At 42.4% G+C, this 21,723-nt stretch overlaps 1 protein-coding gene across 17 annotated transcripts in view; it reads right to left on the bottom strand.

Annotated features, from left to right (window-relative positions):
- Baz2b (bromodomain adjacent to zinc finger domain 2B) overlaps positions 1-21,723 on the bottom strand; it is a 288,132-nt gene that overhangs the window by 218,201 nt on the left and 48,208 nt on the right. For 15 of the 17 annotated variants that reach the window (XR_004387992.1, XM_032903359.1, XM_032903347.1 and 12 more), the window contains exon 2: positions 20,620-20,722. The gene's annotated coding sequence lies outside the window, so the exon portion shown is untranslated. Of the gene's footprint in view, positions 1-1,546; positions 1,574-20,619; positions 20,723-21,723 lie in introns of those variants that run through there. The other 2 variants (XM_032903348.1, XM_032903350.1) reach the window with 2 other exon arrangements.

Raw genomic sequence — 21,723 nt, forward strand, 5'->3', positions numbered from 1 at the left:
GTTGTACTGAAATAACCAAAAAATGAAAATATAATCTAATATTTGAAAATTATGAACAATACAGCAAGTTGTTGACACTGATAAAGACTTTCAACACACATCTTTTTATTGATGTAGTTTTCATTTTCTTTTTGTTTGTTGTCCTTAAATTCTTTATCCTCCTGTCTCCACTGGTTATGACGGGAGAGCACTGCCAAACACTGGGACCCAACGTCCATATTTGTTGTTGCACTTTTGTCTTACTCATTTAATTAAACAAGAATAACAATGAGCTCTCATGTCAGAACGACATCTACTCAAAACCTAATAGGGCTGCTGTTGGGAACTCTGAACAGGAACGTGGTGAACAGGGTGCAGTGCAGTGGTACAGCATCTGTGTCCAACACAGGGCCCCAATAACAGAAACCAGAACCGAAATCCAGAAACCAAACAATAAGGAGATTTTACTGAAAACTAACTAAAGTAAGCTGGAGAGATGGCTCTAGAGGTCCAGAGTTCAATTCCCAGCAACCACATGGTGGCTCACAACCATCTGTAATGGCATCCGATGCCCTCTTCTGGTGTCTGAAGACAGAGAAAAAAGAAAAAGAAAAGAAGATCAGTTAAAGCATTCTGTGACAGTTCACTGGCTGCATGAACTTCATGATACCCACTGCACAGTTTATTATTTATAGAGTGCTTTACAGTTCTTTTGTGTCTGGAAAATTTACAGCTTATATTTGTGTGTATTATGTTTTTAAGGTTAGAAATTACAAGTATGTGTCGATAGGGACAAACAATAGCTCTTGAGGAATACACAGTCCATCTGATTAGCATCCACACCCCTCTGGGAAATGTGATAGGTGATTGCTCTGTGAATAGAGATAGTAAAAGGAAATGAATGCACAGTAGAAGAGACTTTTTTTTTTTTCTGGTAGAGATGACGTAAGGAAAATGGCTGGGGTTTGTTACAGAACCTATCTCATGGCTACAAAACATTCTTTGGCTCCTAATCTACACAGAGAGAGAGAGAGAGAGAGAGAGAGAGAGAGAGAGAGAGAGAGAGAGAGAGAAGCAGAAACACACTGGCAAAACAAGACCAGAAGTCAGACCACATAGAATTTCCTCAAAGCATTCAAACAAGGGACAGAGGGAGCTTGGAATCAGATGGCAGTTGCTATGATCTTGAAGTTCATGCCTCCCAAATTCATATGTTGAAATTCTAACTCCCAAAATAATGGTATTAGGAAATAGAGCCCTTGGAAGGCTTGGGAACCTCTGTGATTAAGTCGGGAGGGCAAAGTGTTCATTAATAGTAGTTTAGCATCTTTTTAAAATAGACCCAAAGGAGCTCGTCTGCCCTCCTACCACATGACCGAAGAATGAGAAGGCGCCCTTTCTGAACCAGAGGACAGGCCCTCACAAGACAGCAAATTTGGTTGGATGCCTTTGATCTTGTACTCCGTCGTCAGAACTGTGGGAAGGCCTGCACACTGTGTGTGAGCCACGTGGTTTGTAGCGCTTTGGTGCAATCAGCGAGGAGGACGGCGGTGGAGGAGGTACTTACAAGTGGTCAGACTCTGAGATTCTCTGGAAGGCAGAGTTAAAAGATCTGTTGGTGGATGGCCTAGGTGATATAAAAGAAGAAAAGAGGGAATGGTGGTCCCGTAGCTTTTGTCTCCAGGAAGCTGAGGGCTGACGATTTATTTACATAGGCAGGCTGCAAAAACAGACGGCCAGGTAGTGAGAGCAGGGTCTGCTGTAGATCAGAGGATTGCAGATGCGAGTAACAGCCACGTGAGGATGCTGTGCATAGATAAAGCTGATTTATACAAACTGGACTTCAGGAAAGGATTCAGGCTGCAGGAGAAGTTAGGAAGTTCTTTACTTTTAGTATTTAAAGACATAAAATAGTTGCAATCACCAAAAAGTACGGATAGACAAAATTCTTTGGTGTTCCAATATTTAGAAGTTGTGGAAAAGTGAAAAAAGCAAATAGAGAAAAAAGTGGCCAGGAAGGCCAGTGCAAAGTCTAGATTATTATTCTAGAAATTAACTGTAAAATACAGAGGCTGCAGATGTAGCTCGGTTGGTAAGTGTGCTTACCCAGCATGCAAACTGCCTGCCTTTGACCCCAGCAGCACAAAAGCAATGGTGGTAGCACTCATATCTTAACTTGGGAGGTGCAAACAAGAGGACTGAAGTTAACAGCTGTGGAGAGGAGAGGAAGCCCTGAATGCGTGAAGGTGCGAGTGGGCGTGCGCTGTAACCACAGGAATAGTTAGGTCAAAGCCTCAAACCCAGGGGAAACTGCAAAGCCCCCCATGCAGAGATGAGACTCAGAGGCGTGGCAAAGCCTTGCTCTGGTTCATTAGTGATGTTGACAGTGCGGGTGGAAAATGTCCACCACAGTTTACGCCCCCTGGATAGTTATGACCTGAAGACTACTCCACTCCAGAGGCTGCTCCTACAAAGTAGCAAAGCCTGTCTCCATGTTCAGCTGTATACTGTAACTCTGCCTTGTCGCTTATTGTATGTAGTAACTCCTCCTCCTTGCTCAGCTCTAAGCAATAACCCTGCTGCTGTTCATCTCTACATGGTAACCACACTGAGCTTCCCGGTGCTGTAGCTTCCCTAGCAGAATTCTACCCAATCCCAACCTTTTGCATACATGTCTCTAGTATATATTTGCCTTTTCTTTACTCGATTGCTGCCCCAATCAGGTGTAGTCCCTGGAGCCCTGAAGGACTTGCACAAGTTCCTCCTTGCCTACAGGGTGAGCTTAGTGAGGAGAGGAGAGAGGAGAGGCCAGGACCATCAAGGATATTTACTTTGTATTATTGTAACTGGCAACGTGGGTAAAGTGACTAAAATTGACAGCTGAGTTTGGCAACATAGTTGGCATAACAGTTTTATGAAGTTATCAAAAAGAGGAGAAAACAAAGCCAAACTCCTCTAAGCCCAGCACAGCTAGAGGCACATGCTTACAGTTCTATTCATAGCTACTGGGGGGCTACTGTGGGAGTGTCAGTTGAGACGAGGAATTCAAGACCAGGCTGGTTACTGTAGTGAGGCCCTGTCTCAGAAAGGCAAAGGGGCAAATCTTTCAGTTATGAAGTATGTCTTTTTGTTGTTGTTCCTGTTGTTGTTTCAAGACAGGGCTTCTCTGAGTAGCCCTGACTGTCCTGGAACTCACTTTGGAAAACAGGCTGGCCTTGACCTCAGTGATCCACCTGCCTGTCCCTGCCTCCCAAGTGCTGAGATCGAAGGTGTACGCCACTACTGCCTGGCTATGATCCACGTTTTAATAAAGTATTTTTCTACATGGGTTTAAAGTATGTTTTTCCTGAACTCTGGAAAATCTTTACATTCTTTTCATTCAAAAATCTGAGCAAAAAACAAACAACCCCGCCCCCCTCTATTTTGTTCATGCGTTGAGGTAGATTCTTAATATCTAAGCCAGGCTGGCCTGAAATCAGGGTCCTCCTACCTTAGCTTCCCAAATGACAGGATCTCAGGTACACTACCTAGGCATGCCCAAAATGTCTAAAAATATTTTATATGCTTAAATTGTTTTAAATTAAAAATAGGTTACAAGAGATGTTATGATTTTATGAAAACAGGGTAGGACAACTAAAGCAACTAATTAATACATCACTTCAGATCCTTATCGTTTCTGACAGTGAAAACACTTCAATTTGCAGTAATCCATTTGAGATACATGGTACATTATCGTTTACTATATTGTGGCACTGTTCAACTCCTCAAAGGAAAACCCCCCCTACATATTTCTCCTGTCTAACTGAGGTGCTATATCTTGGACCTGTCTCCCCTCCCCATCCCCCTCAGCCTCTAATCGCCAGTGTTCACTTGTTTTAGATTCTGCATATATGATGATAATGTTAAATTATTTCTTAGTGCCTGGCTAATTTCACTTAGCATAAAGTTCTCCAATTCATCTATATTGTCTCAACATAATTTCTTTCTTTTTTAAGGTATATATATATATATATCACTGTATATACATACCACATTTTCTTTATTCATTAACATGCTAGTGGATACTTAACTTGATTCCATAATAGGAGTATTATTAGCAGTGCTGAATTGAACATGAATGCACAGCAGATTTGATATTCTGGTTTCTGATTTCAAATCTTTTAGGGGGTATATAAAGTGGGACTAGATGGATTTTCTTCTGGAAACCTCCAGTACCATAAAATGTCTATTCAAACTTACATTCCCACCAGCAGTGCTAAGCTTTTGGTGAGATTAGGGAAAACTGTCAGTACATAGATGCTAAGTAGGCTTTCTTTGCCTCACATGCCCATGTGGCCATTGGGAAAGAAAGGGAATTATTCAGAGGAACAAAAATCCCCAATAACAACATGGCAGAGAGTCCCTCCTTCTTTCAGGCAATTCCAGAGACATTAGAATCCACTGTTATCCAACAAAAACGTCACAAAAAGAGATACTAATATAATTAAGGGAAATGACTTTGTAGGCAAAGCAGCAAGGAAGACTGCGGAAAACTACCTCATGGGGCAGAGTATTAATGGCATTACCATCCCAGGAAAATGAAACAGAACACAGACCAATTAATCTCCAAGATGGAATAGTGTGGATCTCATAAGAAGTCATCAAAATAAGCCAGAAGGATGATAGACCTTAGATGAAAAACTACTGCTCCCAACAGCTGGCAGTAGGAGAAAATAGCATCCACAATCCCTCCCCCACCCCACCCCCACCCCCGGCCCCCGGGAATGCTAGGCATTGACTCTCCTTTTCTCAGGACATTATCAGGAAGGAGTCTTTCACCAACCACCAGCAAAGTGATTCAAACCAATTTGTTACGGTAATTATCCTGGTGGAGGACCAACTCTGGATTTTAGCTCAGTCCAAAGGAAGCATAGCTACTTAGGAGAGAAGGGATAAACAGGCTCACTCAGACCTTCACCTGGTGGACTGAGGAGTTCTGTAGAACTGCAAGGGCACAGGAATCCCCTAAGGCCGTTACCAACAGAGTGGGAAAAACTCTGCTATTTCTTATCAACTTCATACAGCATGCAAAAAACAACCATCTAGGAAGGTTGAGAAGGCTAATCTTACCCTTAAAATGGCCTTGTCAGTAAACTTCTAGTCCTGGCTAAAATTGCTACCCACAGCCTTTCCCAGAATAAGAATAGCTCCTAAAGATACCTTACAATTTAGCTTTTTTGATATGCTATGTAGGGGCCCTTCCTGACGAAATGTTTACTTTTTGACTCAGAGAACCAAGAAATTGTCAGTTATGGAGACAAGCTAGGATAAATGCAATGAACTATAATATGGGAAGAAGGTCACACTTGGGCATGTTGTCGTGTACCTGCAATCCCAACACTTATGTGTCTGAAACAGGAAGATGATACCCAGGCCATCCAGGGTTACCTAGGAAGACCTTGTCTCATTAGGAAGGAAGATAGGAAGGAAGAAAGAAGGAAGGAAAGAGGGAAGGAGGGAGGGAGGAAGGAAGGAAGGAAGGGGAAGGAGGGAGAAGAAAGAGAATGAGGAATGGGAAAGAGAAGGGGAAGGGAAGGGAAAGGACGGGAAGGGAAAGGAAGGAAAGGGAAGGGAAAGGAAGGGAAAGGAAGGAAAAGGAAGGGAAAGGAAGGGAAAGGAAGGGAAGAAGGAAGAAGAGATGGAAGAGAGAGAGAGAGAGAAAAAAAAGAAAAAAGTCTTAACAGCTACTGAGACCCCCACTCCCAAGGAACGTAAACTGTAGGTGGTCCAGAGTGGTGAGTTACTCCCTCTAGGAACCTTCATGTAAAGAACCATGCACTCTCTGCTGTCAAGCTAAGTGGAGTAACATTTTGACTCCTTCTTCTAAAATAAAACCTATTGCTTTTGGGTTTTCAGGATACGGAAAACAACTTTGACCAGGCCTTCCATTCATGAGGAAACATAAAAGTAGGTATTTAGAATTTAGATGTTATCAACAGCTTCTAGCTGGAGGTCCTGGAATCATCACTGTTGATAACTCCCCTTATTTCTGCAAACCCCTGTGCACTCCCAGAGTGCTTTAACAGATTTTCCTGTTGTCCACCTAGTCTGGTCTACACTCGTGACCCGTTTCACTCACGTTCCTCAGCTAACGTTTTTCCTATCACATTACCCCAATTCTCCCAAACACAAAGGAGTAATGTCTATGTCCTCCTTGCCCAAACCATACTTAAGGGCCAAAATGTGACCAGCTTTTTGAGGCTGGATAAAGAAAGACCATCATTAACGCAAAAGACAAGTAGCAGAGAAAGCCTGGAAGCCCTCCCCCGCCTGGCCTCCATACCACAAGCGCATACTGCTGAAGTTGAAAGGCCTACCATATGCCAACACGGAAGAGGTGTAAATCCCTCTTAAGGGACTGAGGCTTGTGTGTGTTTGTTTTTCCAGACAGGGTTTCTCTATTTAGCCCTAGCTGTCCTGGGATTCACTCTGTAGACCAGGCTGGCCTCAAACTCACAGATCTGCCTGTGTCTGCCTCCCTAGTGCTGAGATTGAAGGTGTGTGACACTACTGCCCAGCATGGGGGCTGTGGCCTTTCGAGCCATGCTTTCTTTTAGCTCACTAGCCCACTCCCATTTCTCAGGAGTTTGTCTCTAATTCTCCTTCTAATCATGTGTCTCTGGTAAAATTCTTTGTCCTTTAGATTCAAGAGCCTGGCAACTCCAATGGGTACCCTGGGACTCAAGCCCACACCTGTAACACAACAGCAACCACGGCTGGGACTGTAGCCATCTGTGCTTAAACCCTCGCAGACCACAACAGAGGCCATCTTGGGCAGTATTAAACCAACCTTTCTCATACAAAGATATGGTAACCCTCACACCAACAAAGGGGACAAGGATTCCTTTTATTTCGATCTCAAGTACTTTATCTCAGATACTAATTTCGGAGCTTTCAGTGTCACTAGGGACCCATTAATGTAAACGAGCTGCTTTAACAGATGTTCCCCAGGTGAGCCTAAACCTCACATACCAGGGGCCAAGGCCTATTTACTTCCTTTGCCAGTCCTCAGGAATCACATACTTGTGTATCCTTCCACTCATGGTACCTCAGGTATTTGTGACAAAGCTTCCTAATACATTATTCCGTATCAAAACATAACTACTAGACCCACACCGAAAGGCATCTAAAAGGTGGCTCAACTGGACCAAAACCACAGCCCCCTCACCCACGGCACTCTCTCGGCAGTCTGTTCCTAGACTCCATGACTCAGTTCCCTTCTTATCCTCTCTCAAAGGTCCACCTTCCCTCCAAATGAAACTTAGTTCTAGAGCATGTCTTCCTTTGTGCCTAATGACCTGAAGTGTTTTAATCAATTCCAGGCAGGGTAAGGTTGAGGTATATAAAGTGTATAAGCCCTCGTTCCCATTACTACTCTCCCAACTTCTTGCAACAATCACAGAGCACCGTGCACGGTGGCACCGAGTGGAGCAGTTGGAGGAAGAACATACAGTGCTGACGGTCCTAGGGTCTGTGACACAATTATTTTAAATGTCAGGTGATGACTTCCAAGTGCCAAAGATCATCTGATTGATTCAATGGTTCACACTGACTTTGGACAACACCACTTTGTCCCAGATTATTTGCTGGGAGAGGCAGATTATGTATCCTTGGAAATACTTCTTGCTGTATGCACATATTACCATTACAAGTGAGACAGCAGAGAGCTGTACAATGAAGCTTAATTGCTCCATTAGATTAAAAAAGCCAATGGCCAGTTGGATTTGAGCCACTCTCCCACCAGCTTTGTCCTTCCTTTTGGTAAGGGCAGTTCCACCCCTCATACAGGATCCTCTCATTTTTAACTGCTCTGTAATCTCCACTTCTTCTATACTTCAGAGGTCCCATGCTAAAATGATGGCTTCCCTACATCACACTCCTGGGGTTTCCACTCCCAGGGAAGGAAAACGTTCAGAACTCCCTTCCTATCTTTCTTCACTTGCTAAGACTCAAATGCCTGCTGTTTCCTGTGGCTGAGCCATCTTGCAAAGTCCTTTCATTCTGGTCTGACAATGACAATTACAAAAACTAAAGTAATTTGGCTCCAAAAACTTAAATATCTTGTTCTCTGGATTCTTCTCTGGGCTCTCAACTCCCAGTAATGGCATGTAGGCCAGGAGGGAGGTCTATAATCACCCAAGGATCTTTAACCTGTGTAGACCAGGCTGCCCTTGAACTCACAGAGATCCTCCGGCCTCAGTCAAGGAAAGACTTCTCTTGTCTGATAATAGAAAAGAATTTAAAGAATTGAATTCTTAGATTCCTGAGTTGACACACCCTAACTGTCCCCCTTGCTCTAAGCGCAATGGAAAACAGGACAATTAACTGGCCCTACCTTGTAATAACCAAATAAAATAACCCAAATTTTACCCTGGGTCCCATTAACCTGGACCACACAAACTATGGGCAGAGTGTTAGTATCTACCCTCAGACCTAAAAAAAAATCATTAAGTAGCTACTTAGGACTCTTCCACCAGGGAACCCAAGGTTAGCCCCACCACCACCTCCCCCACACACAATATAATGACATAATTTGGACCAGATATGCTTCTGACCTACACTTGAACAGTTTCTGTTAACCGCTCTTTTTTTTTTTTCTTCTTCTTTTTTCAACCTGATATTTATGTTTGTTCCTCCTCAACTCTAAAGGCCAACTTCTTATCTGGACACCTCTGAGGCCAAATATCCTTCCCTGTTAGCAGCTTCTTGGCCCAGGATAATTTAAAGAATAATTTTATCCAGATATAATTAGAAAATCTGAGCCAAGGCCCAAGAGTTCTGATCTTCAGATGGCTTGCCAGTAAGACAGCAGGACAAGACAGAAGCAGCTCCAAGCCTGGGGCCCCTCGTGCAGTCTCCAGTGACCGAGGAAAGAGCCCTCCTGTGGTTAAACATGAGGGGAGGCCCAGGGATTCCCTCAGTGGAACCCACAGAAAGGGAGTCAAGGATGACTTTCTCTGTTGCTATTTTTAGCAAACCCAGAGTCCTTTTCCTTTGCTGTATAACCTTAAGAATGCTGGCCATTCCAACTTGGAAATTCCAGAGAATGGTCCTGACCAAACTCCATCTCTTGGTCAGTATTTAGTATTTTAAAAAGCTTGCTTTAAATTTGCACTTCTGAAGAATCCTTATGTTTGACCCAGACACCTCTAAGACCACCTCTGATGTTTTCTGCCATAAGTTTGGCCCATCAGTCAGCAGATAGAGAAAGGTCCCAAAAGGAAGCGTTAAACCACGTTATTTTGCAAGTAGACTTGTTTGCTGAGAGGGGGGAGCAAGGTGTGAGGGGACTTATGTGCAAGCTTTCTTTGCTTTGAGAGAGCGAAAGGTAGAAGTTTTAAGGTTGCCCCCTCTAGACAAAAGTTTAGAACAGAAGAATTACACCAGCCGGTTTGGCAACTCTCTCCCAGGAACTAGCTGACCATAAAGTTAGATTAAAACCTTAAAGAACAGTGTTGAGAAACAGGAAGCTTCTCCTTGTGATTTTTCACTGGTATTCTCGACATTTTCCAAAGACACCATCCCTACCCCCTTAGGTTGTGGTTTCTTCCTTTACATTTTTTTTTTTTTTTCGGAGATGGGGACCGAACCCAGGGCCTTGCGCTTGCTAGGCAAGAGCTCTACCACTGAGCTAAATCCCCAACCCCGGTTTCTTCCTTTAAATACCCCTACTCCCAGCTATTCATGGTCAAACTCCTCTACCCCTGCGTGGGATATGAGTCTTGACCCCAGTCCACTTGTTCCTATCAATAAACCTCATGTGATTACAGCAAGGACGGTCTTACGTGAGTTCTTGGGGGGTCGCGTCATCCGAGACTTGACTGAGGGTCTCCCCACTCCAGGGGTCTTTCAAGAGAAACCAGTTTTATAGCAAAAACACCACATGGAGTCATAAACAGAAGCTATGATTACAGCTTAACCTAGAAACTTTAATCACACCCCCTTGGCAGGAAAACTATCCAAAAGACAGGGAAAAGCCTTCATGTAGGAAGGAAATACTCTCAGTGACTTCTTGTTGCCCAAACCAAGGGAACCCAAACCCCAGACATCCTATACCCACGTCCTCTATCCTAGTGAGGCACTTGTGGGCCTGAAGAAACACCTAAACTCCCTTTTTCCTTCCAGATTTAAGACATTAGAAACTCACCTGGGTACGTTCCAGAAAACCCCAATAAGTATATAAAAATTTTCTGGAGACTAGCCCAATCCTTTAATTCGACACTAAGAGATAGCATGCTAATTCTTTAAAAATTTTTTCATTTACATTTTTTACTGTGTGTGTGGGCGTACATGTATGTGTGTGCTTGTGTATGTGCATGTGTGTGTGTGTATGTGTGTATCAGAAGACAACTTGCAGAAATCTATTATTGTCTTCTACAGAGTAGGTTATAGAAACTGAACTCAGGGTTTCAGGCTTGGTGCGAAGCACCTGAAACTGCTGAGCCATCTTGCCGGTCCTTGTGCCAATTTTTAAATAAATCTTAAGAGCCACAGAAAAGGCTGCAGTTTCACGGGCTGCCCAGCTGTATGGGAAAGGGATGTAGAAGACAAATCAAGACGATTTCCTGACGCTGACAGACCGCTGGTGGGCAGACAGTCCCCATGAGTGATCATGAATAGGATTAGAACTACCCCCCAGGGCGATGGAGACAAAAGTGTATCTTAGAAGATTTAAAATGAATCCACAATAAACCGTTAAATTACTCTAAGCTTTCTCAAGTAATTCAGGGAGCAGAAGAAATGCATGAAGCTTTCTTACAGAGACTCAGGAAGTCCCAATAAACATACCAATGAAGATAATGAGTGAATAGAGGTTCCAGATTGTAAAAAATAATTTTGATCAATTTATCTTTATCTGTGTACACATATTTTTGTAGGCGCACATGGCATGGCATATGTGAATAGGCCAGAGGATAATTTCCAGGAGTTAGTTCTTTCCTCCCATCAAGTGGGTCCCAGGGATGAAACTGAAACCCAAACTTTCAGGTTGTCCATCTGACCTCAACAGTCCTTGTTTTAGTTAGGAGTTTCATTGCTGTGAACAGACACCATGACCAAGGCAACTCATAAGGACAACATTTCATTGGACTGGCTTATAGGTTCAGAGGTTCTGTCCTTTATCATTAAGGAGGGAGCATGGCAGTGTCCAGGCAGGCATGGTACAGGAAGAACTGAGAGTTCTACATCTTCATCTGAAGGCCACCAGGAGAAGACTGGCTCCCACATGGTTAGGAGGAGAGTCTCACTGCCCACCCCACAGTGACACACTTCTTCCAACAAGGTCACACCTCTTAACAGTGCTACTCCCTGGGCCAAGCATAGTCAAACCATCATCTTCCTACTCTGGATTAAAATCTTATTTAGTGGGTTGGCTAATCTTGGTTATTAACTTGATTATATCTGCAATCAACTAAAACCCAAACAACTGAGCACACCTGTCGGATACGTTTTTGACTGAATCATTTAAGGTGAGAAGACTCACCACTTAAGTCTGGGCCACAGCCCAAATAAATGGGCACGGTAGAAGCTTTTGCATTTTGCTTGCTCTCATTCTCACAGGCAAGCTCATCTATCTTGTTGCTGAGGCATTCATTTATAATATTAGGACCCTGTCTTAGGGTTTCTATTGTCGTGAACAGACTCCAGGACCACAACAACTCTTATAACAGAAACCATTTAACTGGGGCTGGCTAACACTACAGAGGCTTAATACATTATGGTCATGATGGGAAGCATGGTGGCGTGTAGGCCTCATAGTGCCACTATCTATGAGCTTATGGGGTCATTTTGATTCAAACCACCACGGACCCACTTCTTTAAGATTCCAAAATAAACCAAAGATGATCTGAGCTGTCCTGCCTCATTTAGTGAAAATCTCTAGGATTCTGTTGGGAAACACTGTTGTTGTAATAGCAAGACCCACAGCATGTAAGCTGCTCTAATTTGTGTGTGTGTGTGTGTGTGTGTGTGTGTGTGTGTGTGTTCATTCTGTCAGTTCTTTTCTTCCTGACTAATATATCTAGAGAACAGCTTCAGCCCTTAAGCCGAAGTCCTCAGCATAAAAACGACTTCTTTCTTGTGACATCACAGAAGATACATAGATACCCACACTCTTCACTGTTTGGTGAGAGGAGATATAATGTACCCACGAGCATGGCTGAACCGTGCCAACAGGTTAGTTTCGCTTCACCCTCTCTTTTTGTTAGATATAATGAATTCTAAATATTAACAGTTGGCACAATTTAGACATGCTTTTCAGCAAAAGGCTGGCCAACATGTCTCACAACTATAGCCACACTTGCTCTGGTGTGTCTAAAGGCAACTAATATGACTATGGGAAAAATTGAATTGTACAACATGGCAGGACTGTAAGAGCACACATTCCTTCAGGGTATACCTGTCCCTGGGAGCAGAGCTTCTGCTCCACCCTCCCCAAACCACCCACACCAAGAGGCAGTTTATGTCCCAGGACTTCTGACAGGTCCAGAATCACAGGCTTGAACTGGAGCCCAGGAGCAGACTCTGTGCTCTGGGTCTCCACCCACTTTGCCCACACCCAGAGGCAGTCCGTGCCCCAGGACTTCCGACACATCTAGATTAAAAGGATCACAGAGACAGCAGGTCTCCCAAGAGTTCTGACACAACCAGGATAACAGGCTCACAGGCTCACAAGAGGGACAGGCTCTGCTCAGAGACAGCAAGACCAGCAAACACTAGACATAACCAGATGGCAAGAGGCAAGCACAAGAACATAAGCAACAGAAGCCAATGCTACTTGACAGCATCAGAAGCCAGTCCTCCAACCACAGCAAGTCCTGGATAGCCCAACACATCTATAAAGCAAGATTCAGATCTAAAATCTCATCTCATGATGATGATAGAAGACTATAAGGAGGTCATCAATAACTCCCTTAAAGATATATAGGAGAGCACAGGTAAACATGTAGAAGCCCTTAAATAGGAAACACACAAATCCCTTAAAAAATACAGGAAAACACAACTAAACAGGTAAAGGAATTGAACAAAACCATCCAGGATCTAAAAGTGGAAGTAGAAACAATAAAGAAATCACAAAGGAAGACTCAGCTATCAAAAACAATGACTTCATGAAATTCATAGGCAAATGGATGGAACTAGAAAATGTCATCCTCAGTGAGGTAACACACACACACACACACACACACACACACACACACACACACACACACACACAGAGTATGTAGGTATATACTCACTGATAAGTGGATATTAGCCCAAAATCTCAAGTTATCTAAGATACAATCCACAGACCACATGAAGCTCAAGAAGAAGAATGACCAAGGTGCAGATGCTTCAGTCCTTCTTAAAATGGGGAATAAAAATATTCATAGGAGGAGATATGGAGACAAAATTTGGAGCAGAGACTGAAGAATGGCCATTCAGAGCCTGCCCCACCTGGGGATCCAGCCATATATATATACAGCCACCAAACCCAGACAATATTGCTGATGCCAAGAAGTACTTGCTGACAGGAGCCTGTTATAGCTGTCTCCTGAGAGGCTCAGCCAGAGCGTGATGAATACAGAGGTGAATGCTAGCAGCAAACTATTGACCTGAGAACAGGGTCCCCATTGGAGGAGTTAGAGAAAGAATTGAAGGAGCTGAGAGGTTTGCCACCCCATAAGAACAACAATACCAACCAACCAGAGCTCCTAGGGACTAAAGCATTACCCAAAGAGTATACATGGACACACCCATGGCTCCAGTTGTATATGTAGCAGAGAATGGCCTTGTTGGGCACCAATGGGAGGAGAAGCCCTTGGTCCTACCAAGGCTTGCCCCCCAGTGTAAGGGAATGTCAGGGAGGGGAAGAGTAGGGGGAATGGTAGGGGAGGGGGAACGACCTTATAAAAAAGGAGGAGGAGATAGGGGCTGATGGACAGGAAACCGGGAAAGGGAATAACATTTGAAAAGTAAATTAAAATATCCAATAAAAAAAAAGAATATAAAGAAAATGAAGGCATAACATACCCAAACTTATGAGACACAATGAAAGCAGTGCTAAGAGGAAAACTCATAGTGCTGAGTGCCTCCATAAAGAAATTGGAGAGAGCAGACACTGACAGTTTGACAGCACAACTGAAAGCTCTAGAACAAAAAGAAGCAAACACACCCAAGAGGAGTAGAGGCAGGAAATTGTCAAACTCAGGGGCTGAAATCAACCAAGTAGAAACAAAAAGAACTATGCAAGGAATCAACAAAAGCAAAAGCTGGTTCCTTGAGAGAATCAACAAGATAGATAAAACCCTAGCCCTAACTAAAGGGACCAGAGACAGCATCCAAATTAACAAAATCAGAAATGAAAAGGGAGACATAACAACAGAGATGGAGGAAATTCAAAAAATCATCATATCCTACTACAAAAACCTATATTCAACAAAACTGGAAATCTGGATGAAATGGACAATTTTCTAGACAGATACTAGTACCAAAGTTAAATCAGGATCAGATAAACCATCTAAACAGTCCCATAACTCCTAAAGAAATAGAAGCAGTCATTAAAAGTCTCCCAACCAAAAAAAGCCCAGGACCAGATAGATGGATTCAGTGCAGAATTCTATCAGACCTTCAAAGAAGGCCTAATACCAATACCTCTCAAACTATTCCACAAAATAGAAACAGAAGGAACACTACCTAATTTGTTCTATGAAGCCACAGTTATGTTTATACCTAAAACCACATAAAGACCCAACAAAGAAAGAGAACTTCAGGGGGTTGGGGATTTAGCTCAGTGGTAGAGTGCTTGCCTAGCAAGCACAAGGCCCTGGGTTCGGTCCCCAGCTCCAAAAAAAAAAGAAAAAAAAAATAAAAGAAAGAAAGAGAACTTCAGACCAATTTCCCTTATGAATATCAATGCAAAAATACTCAGTAAAATTCATGCAAACCGAATCCAAGAGCACATCAAAATGATCATCCATCATAATCAAGTAGGCTTCATTCCATGGATGCAGGGATGGTTTAATATACAATGTAATCCACTATATAAACAAACTCAAAGAAAAAAAAACACATGATCATCTCATTAGATGCTGAAAGCCTTTGACAAAAAACAACATCCCTTCATGTTAAAAGCCTTGAAAAGATCAGGAATTCAAGGTACATACCTAAACATAACAAAAACAAATATACAGTAAACCAGTGGCTAACATCAAACTAAATGGAGAGAAACTTGAAGCAATTCCACTAACATCAGGGACTAGACAAGGCTGCCCACTCTCTTCCTATCTATTCAATATAGTACTCGAAGTTCTAGCCAAAGCAATTAGACAACAAAAGGAGGTCACAGGAATAAAAATTGGAAAGGAAGAAGTCAAGATATCACTATTTGTGGATGATATGATAGTATACTTAAGTGAACCAAAAATTTCCACCAGAGAATTCCTGCGGTCAATAAAAATCTTCAGGAAAGTGGTTGGATATAAAATTAACTCAAACAAATCAGTAGCCTTCCTCTACTCAAAGGATAAATGGGCTGAGAAAGAAATTAGGGAGAAGATACCCTTCACAATAGTCCCAAATAATATAAAATATTTTGGTGTGACTTTAACCAAGCAAGTGAAAGATCTGTATGACAAGAACTTCAAGTCTCTGAGGAAAGAAATCAACTAAGACCTCAGAGGATGGAAAGACCTCCCATTGAAAAGTCCCATCTCTCACTATTTGCATACCAATACCTAAGCCCTTGGAGGGAACTGATCACACTTGGACCATCAGGAGACCATTCATGTTGTGTGTTTTAGATGTATGGTCATAGGGACTGAAACCAGACAGTCACACATACTTAGCATGTGCCCCACCACTGAACTCTCTCTACAGCTCAAACTTGGTCCACCAAGTTCCTAGGAACAGAAGATATAAGAAGACAACAAACTCCCAACATAACTGTCGCAGGCATGCAATGTGGCTTTTATATGTTAGGAATGAAATCATTTAATAAAAGTGGGTGGGTTCCTCCATTTAGCAGGATTTATTTCATGCTTAAGCTTTATTGTGTCAGGTTTGTATTTCATGTCTATAATTTCTGTATTCGTGTGTCCCATACTCAACAGTTTAGCTGTTTCCCATCCGAGAAAGTAAGAATAGAGCTGCTATGTAAATCAACGGCATCAGACAAGAGTCTGCATGAACTCCTTACTCTTGGGCAAATTCCTCACGCAAGGATGGCTGGGATCACATGGTTCACTTGTGTTTAAATCTAAGGGTTATGCTCACCTGTGTCTGTGCATCTGTGCATGGGGTGCATGTGCATGCATGTGTACATACATACGGAGGCCAGGGGGTCATGCTACATGTCTTTGTTACTGTTTTGAGATGATGTCTCTCCCTGAACCTGAAGCTCACTGTCTAGTCAGCCAGCCACCGGGACCCCCTGTATCTGTGCCACCCCACTCCCACCCTACCCAACCCCCCATCCCACGCCCCAGCTGAGAAGACAGGTGCGGGTTTTTGTTGTTGCTAGAGTGTGTTTGTGTGTGTGTGTTGTTTGCTGTTGTCTCGGTTTGTCTTCGTCTTGGTGTTGCTGTTGTCGTTTGTTTGTTTGAGACAGAGTTTGTCTGTGGGTAGCCCTGGCTGTTCCAGGATTCACTCAGAGATCTGCCTGCCTCTGCCTCCAGTGGGGAATTAAAGGTGTGCACCACCAAGCCTGGCCCATGCTGTTTGTTTTTAAACACAGATCATGCTTGTACGGCACATACTTCTCTGACTCAGCCAACTCCTCAGGCCTTGTCCAATCTCTTACATAATCCACAAGCTGGCTAACTGATTTTAGAGTGCTGCATTCCCAGCAGCAGCACACAGGCACTCCAGTTCTCCCACAAGGGTAACAAGATGCAATATTGACTTGGGCCTGAAAACGATTTCATTTGCTGTGCAAAGGCATCTGGTTGTGAGCTTGTCTCTCTGCATGTATTCATTTTAGAATCAGGTTACCATGTTCTCTCAAATTCCCCATTGGAGTTTTGTGACTATGTCTTTTATAGTGATCAATTTGGTTAGAGATGGCATCTCAGTAATCTTGAGTATTACAAACCATAAACGTGGTGTACCTGCTTTTTTGGGTTATTTTATAAATTCTGCTTATTCTCTCTTCATCATATACATACATATGTACATATAGTAAAAAGCTGTGATCAAAGTTTAAGATTTTCCAGATAGAGAGCGTGTAAGTACTATTTATCCAGCACAATTTTAAGAAACAGAATCTAGGGGTTAGGACTGTAGCACATACTTAGCACGCACTTGAGAGCTTAGGTTCAATCCCCAGGACCTCGCAGCTGCAATAAACAAACAAATACACCTACAAATAAATATTTGCTCCAGTATATAAAAATCACAAGTGACTTTCAAATCTTAATGCTGCATCCATGCATTAATTACTTCATGAGTTATAGGTTTATTTTGTATGTCCCTTAAGATGTTTGTTTGTGTGTTTGAGACAGGGCTTCTCTGCATAGCCCTGGCTATCCTGGAACTCACTCTATAGACCAGGCTGCCCTCGAACTCACAGAGATCCACCTGCCTCTGCCTCCCAAGTGCTGGATTTGCACCACCACTGCCCGGCATTCAGGAGCCAGTGTTATCTTTCAGAGTTGGATTTGGTCTGTCTACTCTCTGGTCCTGGACTGTCCATGTCTGCTCATCTGCTTTCTGCACTGGATTTACTTTGTATTTTCTCATTATAGCTTCTTCTTTCTGTTTGTTTGTTTTTTTTGTTTTTGTTTTTAAGACAGAATTTCTCTGTGTAGCCCTGGCTGTGCTGGAACTCACTCTATAGACCAGGCTGGCCTCAAACTCAAGAGATCCACCTGCCTCTGCCTCCCGAGTGCTGGGACTCACAGCCTGTGCCATCGCGATGGCTTTACAGTAGCTTCTTAGGATGTAATTTTAGGCTGTTGATTCTAGAACTTTTTAATTTTCTCTTCTGAGCTGTGACTGAACCTGGGGCCTGGCAATGCTGAGGCACCCAACACTCCTATACAACCAATCCTCTTCTTTTCTGCTGTAAGCAGTCAGAGCTTTGTGGCCTGCAAACACTGATTTGCCTTACAGGATTTCAGTGCACTGTATTTTCATATAATCTGGATAGAAGTGGTTTTTAATATTCCTTTTGATTTTTTCTTTTTTCTCTGATCTCTCTAGTAGTCTGTTGTTACCTTTTAAAATATTTGCTATTTTGCTTAACACTATTGTTAGATAATATTTTAATTTTGTTTTGATAAGAGAATATACTCTGTTCTTTTAATCATCATCCACCAGATGCTTTCTTTAAGAACATACTATATGTACATGGAAAAAAATTAATATTTAGAATTTATAGGGTGTGGTATTCCCTAAATATCTATCAGACCAAGACAATTCATAAGATTATTTGCCATGTCTTCTGTTTTTTTAAAATTTCATTTAGGATGTTAAAATGTCCTGCAACCTAAATGTTTGGGGTTTTTTTGTATTTTAAGAGGACAGACGATACACACAGACACTTACCATTACACCTTCACAATGAAGCCTCCATCTTTAATGTCAGAACACCATTGTTTATCTCTGTCTTACCCTCAGCCTAAACCCACTGCACACTCCATATTCTTTGCATATGATATTTGTTTAGTATTTGCCTTGTATAACTTTGTCCATTCATTTACTTCCGTTTTAGTTCATTTTTAGCTAACTGGAGGTCAGACATACCCCAGGCTATCCTTGACCTTGCTGTGTAGCCAAGGCTCACCCGGAGTTCTTTTCTCATCTTCCTGCCTCTGCTTCCCAAATGCTGGGATTCAGGCATGCACCACCACAGCTAGCTTCTGTTTCTGTTTGACAAGGGTGAACTTTCTATACTTATACTGGGTTTTGTTTTCTGATTTTTTCATGTTTGTTTTTTCAAGTCAGTTTTTCTCTGTGTAGCCCTGGCTGTCCTAAAACACACTCTGCAAACCAGAGTTTGATGTTCTTCATATCTGCATTGACAATTTCCTTAAAATTGAAGGACTTAGCTAGCACTTTAATATTTAAGGTAATTTTTGATCTAATTAGATTTATTCAATTTTATCATTTGGTTCTATTTTTTTTTTAAACTCTGTTGCAATTGTTCTTATTCCTCCTCTTACATAATTTTAAAAGATAATTCAAATATTTTTAGTATTTCGTTTAAAACTTTTTATTGCTCCATTAACTATGCTTCTTTGTATTATTTAGTAGTTTCTCTACGATTATGATATACAACTCAGTCATTTAAAAATTGATGCATTTATTTTATGTGTATGATATGTATAAATATATATGTGTGTATATATGCAGCATGTGTCTGACTGGTGTCCATGGAGGGTATCAGATCCCCTGGACCTGGAGTTGCAGGCGGCTGGTGCCATTCTGCAGGGACTGGGAATAGAACCTGGTCAGCTGGAAGAACAGCAAGTGCTCTTAGCCAGCAAGCCACCTCTCCCGCCACTCTAACTCAGCCTTTCAGAGTTCAACTAGAACATCGTTTGTTTGTTTGTTTTAATGTAAAATGTCAACAGAGATCATGAAAGCATATCGATCTTTCCTACTTCCTCCACGGCATATATTTTCTTGTCACTCTACAGAAGGTTTTTGTTGTTTGTTTGTTTTGCTCATTCGGTTTTGTTTTTGTGGGTTTTATTTTTGATTTTGAGGGGTTTGGTTTGCCTGTTTCATTGGTTTTTGTTTTTGTTTTTGTTTTTGTCTTTTGATACAGGGTCTCTCTGTGCATTCTTGGCTGTCACGGAACTCAATAAAGTACGGCCTCAAACTCACAAAGATCCTCCTGCCTCTGTCTCCTCGGTGATGGAATCAGAGGCATGCACCACTGCACCAGCTTTTTCTGACAGTTTTATGTACTAGTGTTAGTATGTATTTAGGCAATGAGCACATTGAAAACTCTAGGGGACTATTATGTGTTAACGAGCCATATGTAGGATGATGTCATACAGGTGAAGGCAGGTACAAGACAGAACAAGGCCTGATAGTGGACAAGAAAGGAGGAGGGTCCAGAGAAAAGTCTGAGGGAGGAGGAGGAGACTGGAACGGGAAGAGAGAGAATTGGCCGGGAGAACATGGAGGCGGATGTTAAGATTCCTCTCTGCACATTTACAGGTTGTTATGAATATTCTTAAGGGATGGATGTGTACAGGATTTTGTGTGCCTAGATGGGCAATTATGTATTATTAATTGGCTCAGAGGTTACTGTGTTGTGTGTTCTTTCATGTGGCAATTTAAGTTCAAGAGAGTGTGTGGTGGCTGGAGACACTAGGCCACCACGGAATTGGGATGTCTATTTCTGGCATGGTAGCAACCTGCCTTGGGAACTGGATGGGGAGAGAGATTGCTGCCAGGCTCAGAGAGAAGCCACTGGCAGTGTGATGTAGAATTGAGTAGAGCTTGGCTGACTGAGATGAAGATATCTACCAGATTATCTTGGGGCACTACGGTGCCAGAGCTAGAGCAGGGGAAAAGACAGCATTTTTTTTATAATTTTACAGCAACAGCCATACATCTTTTAATAGAACTGAGAAGGATGACAACAGTGCTTTTCTTTAGGTGGATATTTACCATGTCTGCTGACCTCCACTTGCTCCTGAGGATCCTCACTTTCTGTCAGGGTCCTTTCCTCTTCACAGGAGGGGCTTCCATTGTCACTTCTGGTAGCACAGGTCTGCGGAAGGCAAGACAAACGGCTCTTAGTTTTCCATTTGTAAAGCTGTCTTAATTCTGTCTGAAGGATGCTTCCACTGAACATGGAAGTTATCTACCACTGCAGTATTAGTCTTTTGTATGAGAAGTATTTCTTTGGTTTCCGGATCTCTCTGTGTCAAGTGTCAGACAGTAATGTTTCCAGTCTTCGTTTCCCAGGAAGAGCTCTCCCAGCTCTAAGCTGTACCGAGCTCACCTCACCTTTCTGTCCTGTGTCCTGTCTACCAGGTAGATCTTCTACATCAGGCCCCACTGGTATCTCCTTTCTTCTCTTAGAAGCTGTCTGTGTTAATGGTAAGAGCTGAATGACAAGTTAATCTTTTATAATGTACTTGGGTCACTGAAGCTCCTTGGCACTGAAGTAACAGTACTTCACACCCTGCCCACAGTGTGCTTGCTAGCTTTCTAGGTCTCTCATTTGCTGGGAGCTATACATTTTGTTAAGAGGAACACAGTGTCCAGTTTGTCTATTGGAAACTCGCATTCCACAACTGTTCCACTGTCATTTCCACTCAAATTACACTTGGCATTTCATGGAGGTCAGAGGACTGTCCAGGTTCAGGGGATTGAGGTACCATTAGGCTTGGTGGTGACCAGTCTTAACCATGGAGCAGCTATCAGGTTACCAAAGCAGTTTCTACGGAAACATTTACTCCTATTTTCTTTTAAAGATTTTTTTAAGGTCTTTTAACCACTCAGCAAATCTCAATAAAAAGCCTCCAAAACCTTTTTATTGAAGTAATTGATCCTGGTTTTTTTTTTTTTTTTTTTGGTTGTTGTTTTTGTAAGATTTACTTTAATTATGTATATTTATTTAACGTGTAAAGTTTATTTAATTGTGTGTATATGTGGACATGTGTGTGTCAATGCAGCCGTCACATGCCCCTGGAGCTGAAGTTACAGGGTTTGTGAGCTGATATGATGGTGGTGGGAAGGAACTCAGGTCCTCTGCAAGTACACTGA

This window comes from Rattus rattus, chromosome 5 (genome assembly GCF_011064425.1).
Source record: "Rattus rattus isolate New Zealand chromosome 5, Rrattus_CSIRO_v1, whole genome shotgun sequence".
NCBI lineage: Eukaryota > Metazoa > Chordata > Mammalia > Rodentia > Muridae > Rattus > Rattus rattus.